Raw genomic sequence first — 8,925 nt, forward strand, 5'->3', positions numbered from 1 at the left:
ATTTTCAGTACAAATCGGCAATTTCATACTTTAACCCCTATTATATACATATATATATAATGTTGTACATTGAGTTATAAAATAATATTATTTTGTAGCAGTAGAGCTCCTTGTGAAAGTGTTCGTCCAGGGTAGTACTGCCATCTTACGTATTTCTCCCACCAACCTGTAATGTCAGCATTACTGTGTTCCGGTTTTGAAGGGTAAGTGTGCTGGTGAAATCACAGGCACATGGGACTTCTCAACTTATGTTTCAGAGTGACAGTGGCAATGCCCCTCAGATCTTTGCAATTTAAAGCTCTGAGTGGCACTGCAATTGTTATGGATAGGTGTGTAGCTTACCAAGTCAATTTTTTTCTTTCAAGTTAAACTCTAATATATAACGATTAATAATATCTAACAGCAAGCTTGTTGGTATATTAAAAAAATTAAGCATTTTTAATATCCACGAGTGGGCGACAATCGCTTCGCCATTTACTATTGAACGTCTTCGTGTAAACAGAACAATGTCACAGTAATCTCTAACCACCAATGACATAATTTTATAACTTTTTTGACATCCAAAGTCGGTCCGAATTTTCTAGAATTGCATAGTCTTGCATTCGGAATGAATACAAACCAGATGCATTGGGCTTAGTCTACCGACCCAAGATCGACAGCGTACAGTGAGTTATAAGAGCTAATATTGAGAGATCGACTTTTTATTCCAAATTCATTTCTACATATTATTATGTAAAATAAATTTACACATTAAACCGTCACTTTTAAACTACGTTTTAAACTACTGCTCGTTCACTGTGCTGATTTCCCTGAGAAGAACGAGCAATAGAGTTGCTCTGTTCAAACAGACTTAAATGATATGCGATAACTTTGAATCAAATTTCAGAATTTTTTAAATGCTCGATAATTTTTTGTCCCCGTAGTGAGTTTGTTTTTATTCTTATTATTTTTACAGCGACATTGCATGACATGTTTTGTTTACATGATTGATTTAAAACATAGACAAATATTTGTTTTAATAATGCTAAGAAATAAGAAAACCCAAACAAAAGCAACAAGTAGCACATCGCTAATGACAACAGAGCACAACAGGCGGTTTGAATCGCCTGTTGTTCCTTGTCTTTTGTTTGTCTCTGTATTCTTGTGTACAATATACAGTATGTATAGCATTGTAACCAGATTAAGTAACGCGTGTTTCGCGATAGTTAAATACAATAACAACAATCAAGTCTGCTATTATTTTATATTTTATTTTTAAGTCGTAAAGTCCCATGTCACTGTACCCTTATCATTACCCCGTACCATTTCCCCAGCACCCTTACCCTTCAAAATTGAAACGTAGTAATGCTACTGTACTGTAGTAGTATTACTGCTTGGCGGCAGAAATAGGTACGCCACAGTACTTCCGTGCACAAACTCTGTCACAAGAAGCTCTACTGCTACTACCTTTACTTGAGGATGGCCTCTTTATTATATATATTATATAGATGCGTACCGTCGTCCACCTGTCTTTATCATCTTCGCAGACACTATCTGAATATAAAGGCAATGGTCCATTATACAATCAGGCCAAGGCCACATTACCACAAATTAGAGTATTGAACCGTAGTGCTTCTTATACAAGTACTCTTTTATCACAATAAGCCGATGTATGAATTTTTAAATGACAGGAAATTAAACTGTTGAAAACAATTACAATTTGCTATCTGTATAAGATCTGGTAGTATAGCTAATTAGACGCCTTAGCCTGTATCAAAAGACGAAAAATTTGCTACTGTTATTTTTGACATTTGTACGAGTATATTTACTTTTGACATTTGCATATTACTGTTGACGTTAGTAAAGTTTTATATTATATTTTACAATAATCAAACTCAATATAGACTAAATGCAAACAAGCAAAAACATATGATTTTCAGGGTTTTTACCTCAGTCTGTTTTATAGTTACCACAATTTCAGTATTTTTCCCTGAAATTTGATTAGGCTTCTTGATAGTTATAATTAGTGATGAAGGAGACTCAGTCTTTTAAGGCCTTTTAAAAATCTCGACTAATTTTTAACACCTCACGACTAGTCTAGTCTTTTAACCCTTAAGTCTTGAGACATAAGACTAAAACTAAAGAAACTAAAGAAGACTAATTCGAGTTGAAGTCTTTTAACCCTAGGAAGCTTCAAAGACTTATAGGACTAAAACGACTAAAAAGACTGGCGCCTCATAGCCTCGATAGTCGCGAGTCATGAGCCGTATGGCGTGATTTTATTTCTACCCACAAGGTATTTATTTTACGATTTTTATTATAAGTACTTAGAATAATAACGCATAAAAACCTTGCCCGCACACGCTAAGTGAGGCAAGTTAGAGGCTTCCCAAAGGGCCTACACGAGTGGGCGGACTGTCAGTGCTCAAGGTCAAATTGCACCGCGAACAGCTCAAAAATTTTTGCTAAAAGTGACGAAATGTGCGGTAAATGGGTGTAAATATAGAACAGGCAAACATAAAATAGACACTAACATCACATTCCACAAGGAAGAAACGCGTTTCAACTTATATTTTTATATAAATATTCACTAAAACCGAAAATTAATTTCGTTGCAACAAGACACGAAAATGTTGCAAAGTAACGGATTTCTTTCTCCCAATTTTGCTATTCTGTTTCAAAATAATTATATTACGTAATTATTTGAGAATAGGCAATATCGCGATGGCTGCAGATTTTTTTTTATTCTAATGTAATATTCGTAATGAGCACCCCCAAATACCTCGAAAACGTTACCCAACTTGCCATTATTTGAAAAATCGTGCCCGCCATCTTGGATTTACAAATAGTGCCATATTCACATTGAGCTTCCCCAAATACCTCGAAAATAATACCTATATAGCATTTTTTTGAAAAGTCGTGCCTGCCATCTTAGATTTAGAAATGAGTGCCATATTTGTAATGAGCACCCCCAAATACCTCGAAAATGATACCCATATTGCATTTATTCGAAAAATCGTGCCCGCCATCTTGGATTTAGAAATGAGTGCTATATTCGTAATGAGCACCTAGAATACCTCGAAAATGATTCCCGTATTGCATTTATTTGAAAAGTCGTGTCCGTCATCGTGTTCAGATATAAATGCCATTTCTATAAGGATTACCAAAAATATTTTTTTTTAAATTCTGGCCACTTGACATTGTCGATCGACAAAATCGAGCACATTTGTAGGCACCTGATCGACAATGTCGGGCAAATCTGTAGGCACCTTTAACTTAATGATGATTTAAGCAAGATATAATTTCCCCACTTTTGAGGGAAATGTTATTCCATGGCATCATTATTTGTATATTTGTGTGCGTGCCGATGAGCGTACATACAAGTTGCTTACGCCTACATGAATTTGGTTTTTGCCTCACTTGTGACATTTCGTTTGATATGAAACTATCATTCTGTGCGTTATTATTCTAAGTATAAGTAAATAAACGTGATTGTTTACTAAAAACTACTTACGTCTTTTTTATTTATAAACTTCGGGTTTAATAAGACAAAATAGGTATAAGTCCTTTGCAAACAACTCGAGTCGTTTAAGTTTTTCAAGTCGTTTAAGTCTTTTAGTATAACGACTGAGTCTTATTGATAAAAACTCGAGCCCCCAGACTTAATTTTAGAGTCGAGTCCTGTAAAATGGAGTCGAGTCGTTATAAAACGCCCTAAAAGACTGAGTCTCTTCAATCAGTAGTTATAATCTTGAAGTAATGTTCGAGATAAATTTTGTTCAATAGAAGTTTCAAACTGCTTGAAACCAACATAAAAATTACCAGTAAATAGTTATTTATAAAACTGTGTCATCGCTAATGATTTTTTGGTTTGAAGGGAGATATTGCAAACAATTGAGTTCGAATAGTAATTCAAGTTCAGAATTGGAAATTGATGATGGATGAGGCATGTAGTCAAGTAATATAAATATAATTTTACAATTTTGTTTCTTTTTATCTACTATCAATGGCAGCAAGTATTAATTGATATCATAATTTTAATTATTTTATTCATAAATCATACATGTCAATAGAGACTTTGCGAACTTTGTAATATTTGCCTAGGTAATTATTATTTTTACATACATAAATTATATACTTACCTATTTAAATTCCAATTATGCGAGCAGGCCTTGGCCTGAGCTTGCGTATAATAAGCACTGACAAAAAATGTTCTTTACACCTGCTATATTGGTTGCCCAGTGACATTTTGTTATTAAACATTCTATATCGAATTTTGCTGCAGTATAGTCTTTATTATGATTCTACAAAGATATTTAAAAAATCTCTACAAAGATCTTTAACAAAACATATAGGAGAACTTCGACAACTCGATAACTTGACCCGTAGCTCAGTTGGTAAGAGCAATACTACAGTGCAGTATGGTCGTGGGTACCATCGGATCGAAAAAGTTTGATCTTTAACAGAAGTAACTATCACCGCGTTTATATTACTGACTGATGTTAAATTCATATGTTCATAATTTATTTTTTAGTGTGTTAAAAAGCATGTGTAAATGTATAGATATATGTATATTCAATAGGTTTGTACGAGTATGCCAAATGTTTGGCCGGACATCGTGAAACTATACTTGTTTTGTCACATGTTAACTTCAATGCAACCTAAATTGAATAAAAGAATTGCTAATTTTCAGCTTTTGATGATTGTTATAGTTTTTAGCGTATAGTTAGATTTGCCTTTAAAAATTATGGACAAGAGAAAATTAGTACTTAGTACACAGTTTTCTTCCTCTAATTGTCGGTAAATTAAAACTTAACAATTTAACCACCCGACTTTGGCTTAGTAGAGAATAATTCAGGCTATCAGCACAATAGTGGTGTAACCCGTATACTTTTTTTTCTACAATAGGTATAATTTTTTAACCGACTTCAAAAAAGAATTCGACTATATGTTTTGTTTTGTATGTATGTTACGAGATAACTTCGCGGCATTTGTGAACCGATTTTGATGATTATTTTTTGTCGGAAAGAGCGTACCTTAGATGTGGTCCCATTTAAATTTGTAGATGACTTGAAGTCTGACTTTTGAAGTCAGTTTTTTAGTACTCTCTACTGATTAAATTATGCTAAAGTACATAAATATTTAATATTTCAATATTGCTATTTGCATGTATAAAAATAGGCAGAGGTCACGGGTTCGATTCCCGGGCCGGGAGATTTGTATGGCCTACATTTATTTCTCTCGTGAGTTTGGGTGTTATTTGTGGTTGTCTATGTGTATGTACATAGCACCCGCGCTACACACAGCGCATGCGAATCGCAGAAAACCAGTTGTTATAGTCCATTTGTTGAGGTACTTAACTAAATGTAAACAATATATAACATAAATATAATACTTTACTCATCAATAGGCATGACATTTCACATAAAGCTAAGTATTTGTATTTTGTATTTGAAGGTAAGTAAAAATCATTTTATAAATGTACAATTCATTAAATAGACATCTCAAGATTGTTTACATTTAGTTTAGTAGGCACCTAAACAAATGGACTATAGTACAGCAAGTCCATAATGATTATCAAACGTTATATCGTAGTTATGTATTATACGTAATGTTACATGGTACGTGAAGCGTGACAAAAAATGCGAAGAAAAAGTATTAAATCGGAAATTTGATTTGATATAGTACAATACAATCAACTTTTTCCTTAGAAGTGATCCGTACCCTGCAATGGGACGTGTTTTCTTTTTTATGTGGTAAGTGACACGAATGTCCATAACAGTTGCAGTTAACCTTTCAAAACTGGACCGCAGTAATGGTCACATTACTGCTTGGAGGCAGAATTAGGTAATGTGGCAGAACTTCTCTAGACTCTTTTCACAAGGAGCTCTACTGCTACGGAACGCGTAATGTTTATAATAATAATAGCAGTGTTTTTTTAGTGTAATGTAGATTGAGAAGCCTTGTCCAATACTAGGGGCAGTGACCCAATCGTTGTCGACATTGAAACGAAAGGGTCAATGATTACTTGATAAGCAATCAATGGATGCGGGTTTCTTTTAGGCCCTTATGTGTTATGTTCTTGAGTATTTTAGAACTTTAATCAATCAGGAGCTCTAGAAACTGACTCCTGTGTCTGAATAAAACGGTGTCTCTAACGCGCAGCTGTGATTCATGCACCATTTATTTAAAATTTAAGTTTATAAAAAAATGTATAATGTTTTATAAAAATTTTAAAAAAACAAATACCAAAATCCTTTGGGACACCTTGCGTCTCTAAGACGCATGACAGGTTAATTGTATTTTAATTGTTTTGTGTATATTTTTTTAACCATTACAACTTATACAAGGAATATCAGCAAGGGCTTTGTACTTTCTATTGCTGTCTTTTTCGAGTTTAGTATTAGCTCTTAATGAGGTTAAATTCATCTCTATAAAAATCCTTATAACGTTAAATTGTCCAAGCATGGCCAATATGCCGTATAACTTTTAACGTGGTTTTTTTATTTAATTTATTTATTTCCTAACAATAGTGATTGTGTTGGAAAAGAATATATTAAAAAACTTAAATCAAATACAAATGAGAGATCAAACACAATATTAAGAAGTCTTTGATGAAAAAAAAACATATAAAAAAATATGTGTAAAATAATACAATGATAAAGGTATTGTTTACTCTATGTATACGAGTTTTTGCAGTGACCTCGGTGACCCTGCAGTTTGCGTTTAGAACCGGGTTGAAACTAATTTGAGAAATGAACTTTTGTAACTTAATTATGCTTTGGGTGTTATGTGCATTGATAGTAAATTCTTTTTATCTATTTTAAAAATTAACTGCCTCCGTGGCCTAACGGTTACCATGCCGGACTGCCACGCAGAGGTCCCAGGTTCGATTCCCGGGCCGGGAGAAATAGTTGTATGGCCTACAATTATTTCTCTCGTGAGTTTGGATGTAATTTGTGGTTGTCTATGTGTGTGTCCATGGCACCCGCGACACAGGGTTTCCCTAGTGCGCGGCTATGTTGAGTGTGTGCGTTATTTACATATATGTATATGTAGTAGCAACAGCAGAACTCGTTGTGAAAGAGTTCGTGAAGAAAACTACTGCCACCTTGCCTATTGCTGATGCCAAGCAGTAATGGCCACATTATTGCGTTCAGGCCTGTCCATAACAATTACAGTGCCACTCAGAGCTGTAAATCGCAAAGATCTGAGGGGCACTGCCACTGCGCCCGACACTCTGAGACAGACAAGTCCGACGTGCCTGTAATTTCATCAGCACGCTTACCTTTCAAAATCGGAACGCAGTCATGTTCACATTACTGTTTAGCGGCAGAAATAGTTAAGGTGGCAGTACTACCTTGGACAAACGCTTTCACAAGAAGCTCTATTGCTACTAAAGTTATCAGTTGATTGCCAGTCACATTATCATTCTTTTAAGAGAAAGTTTATAATTTCGTAACAAGAACTTACTTAGTGTGTATTGTATTATATTGTTGCGTGCGCAATAAAGTATATAACGTCTTATCGTAACTTTATAACAAATGATAACAATCGGTCTCTTGAACATCGTTACAGAGTTCACTCTGAACTGCATTTGATTGATTAGAAACGGGTCTCCTCACGGGTTTCTTCCAACAAGGGGTTCAGGACATAGACTACTATCGATTTGGAGACTTTACCCGTCATTCAAGGACCATGGACATTCTTCCTGGTGTCAATAGGATGTTTTTCTTCCGCGTTACATACAATATAAAAAATAAAGTCTACATATTTACATTCGGTCCCTGGGATTCAAACCGAAGTCCCTCCATTTAATAAGCAACCACCTGATTACAATCGCTAACAAAATCAAACATAGGTTTCACTACAAGACATTAGTTAGAAATTAGTTTTTTTTTGTTTTTTTTAATAGGTACGGGTTTTTTTTAGAAACTTTTAGATAAATTTGTACAAACGAAATACTTACAAAAACAAAGTAATCACCAAATACTAATCTAATTAAAAATCACATAAAATCACAATAATTTTCACTATAAGAACACAACTGAGTGCAAAAAAATTAAAATGTTCCTTATAAATTAATTTAAAAATTTATTTCCGCGAAATCTGAATGTGAACTAATTTAACATTAAATTAGTACTTAGAACCAGCGCGGGCGCATCCATCGGTTCCATGCCGCGTTTTGTTACTCGTTTCATAGTTCGCTGCCGCGCCGGACCGATTGTGTGTTCCAAGTATTATTTGTGGGGCCACGAAAAATACGATAACGTCACTTAAGCCAACTTAATACAAAATAAAGTATGAATTAAATAATTTTCTTGAAATAAATGACCGATATACAAATTTCATTTAAAAAAACATGATTATGAAAAACTACAATACAAAAACATGATTATAACAAACAATAATACCTTTGGAGGGAAATTTAGATAGTACGGACCAAATCATACAGTGCAAAACTTCTTTCTTTATAGATTTTTTAAATTTATATACAATAATTTCTTGTATATACATGTGAGTTTGTGTATGTATATATAATATACTTGAGTTTTGTTTTTAAGTTTTCAATAGATACTCTTCAATATATTTGCAAACGGAACAAAAACAACGTCATGAATAATTAAAAAAATCACAATAATATTGTTTCGGCGATCTTCGTGGTCGAGTTGTTTGCACGCTGGTTTTCATGGAGTCGCTATCTCTGAGATTAGAGGATTCGATCGCCAGCTGGGTCAATGTAAAAAAAACTAACTTTTCTATACGTATTGTCTCGTGTCTGGGTATTCTGGTACCGTAGTTGGATCCAATTTTCATAACACAAGCGCTTTACTTACTTACTTTGGTATTAGAAGGGCAACGTGTCTAATATTGAAAAAAATATTAACAATCTATGGTACTAACGTATCAATAATCAAATTTATGCATTCAAAAACTAAAATTATA

The 8,925-nt window shown here is 34.0% G+C and overlaps 1 protein-coding gene across 1 annotated transcript in view; it reads right to left on the minus strand.

Annotated features, from left to right (window-relative positions):
• Positions 1–8,144, minus strand: part of LOC113240445 (transmembrane protein 135-like) — a 37,205-nt gene extending 29,061 nt beyond the window's left edge. Inside the window, exon 1 of the mRNA XM_026477757.1 lies at positions 7,949–8,144. The gene's annotated coding sequence lies outside the window, so the exon portion shown is untranslated. The remainder of the gene's footprint in view (positions 1–7,948) is intronic.
• Positions 8,145–8,925: the final 781 nt, after the last annotated feature.

The sequence above is a fragment of the Hyposmocoma kahamanoa genome, unplaced genomic scaffold, assembly GCF_003589595.1.
Source record: "Hyposmocoma kahamanoa isolate Upper Pololo Valley unplaced genomic scaffold, ASM358959v1 138, whole genome shotgun sequence".
NCBI lineage: Eukaryota > Metazoa > Arthropoda > Insecta > Lepidoptera > Cosmopterigidae > Hyposmocoma > Hyposmocoma kahamanoa.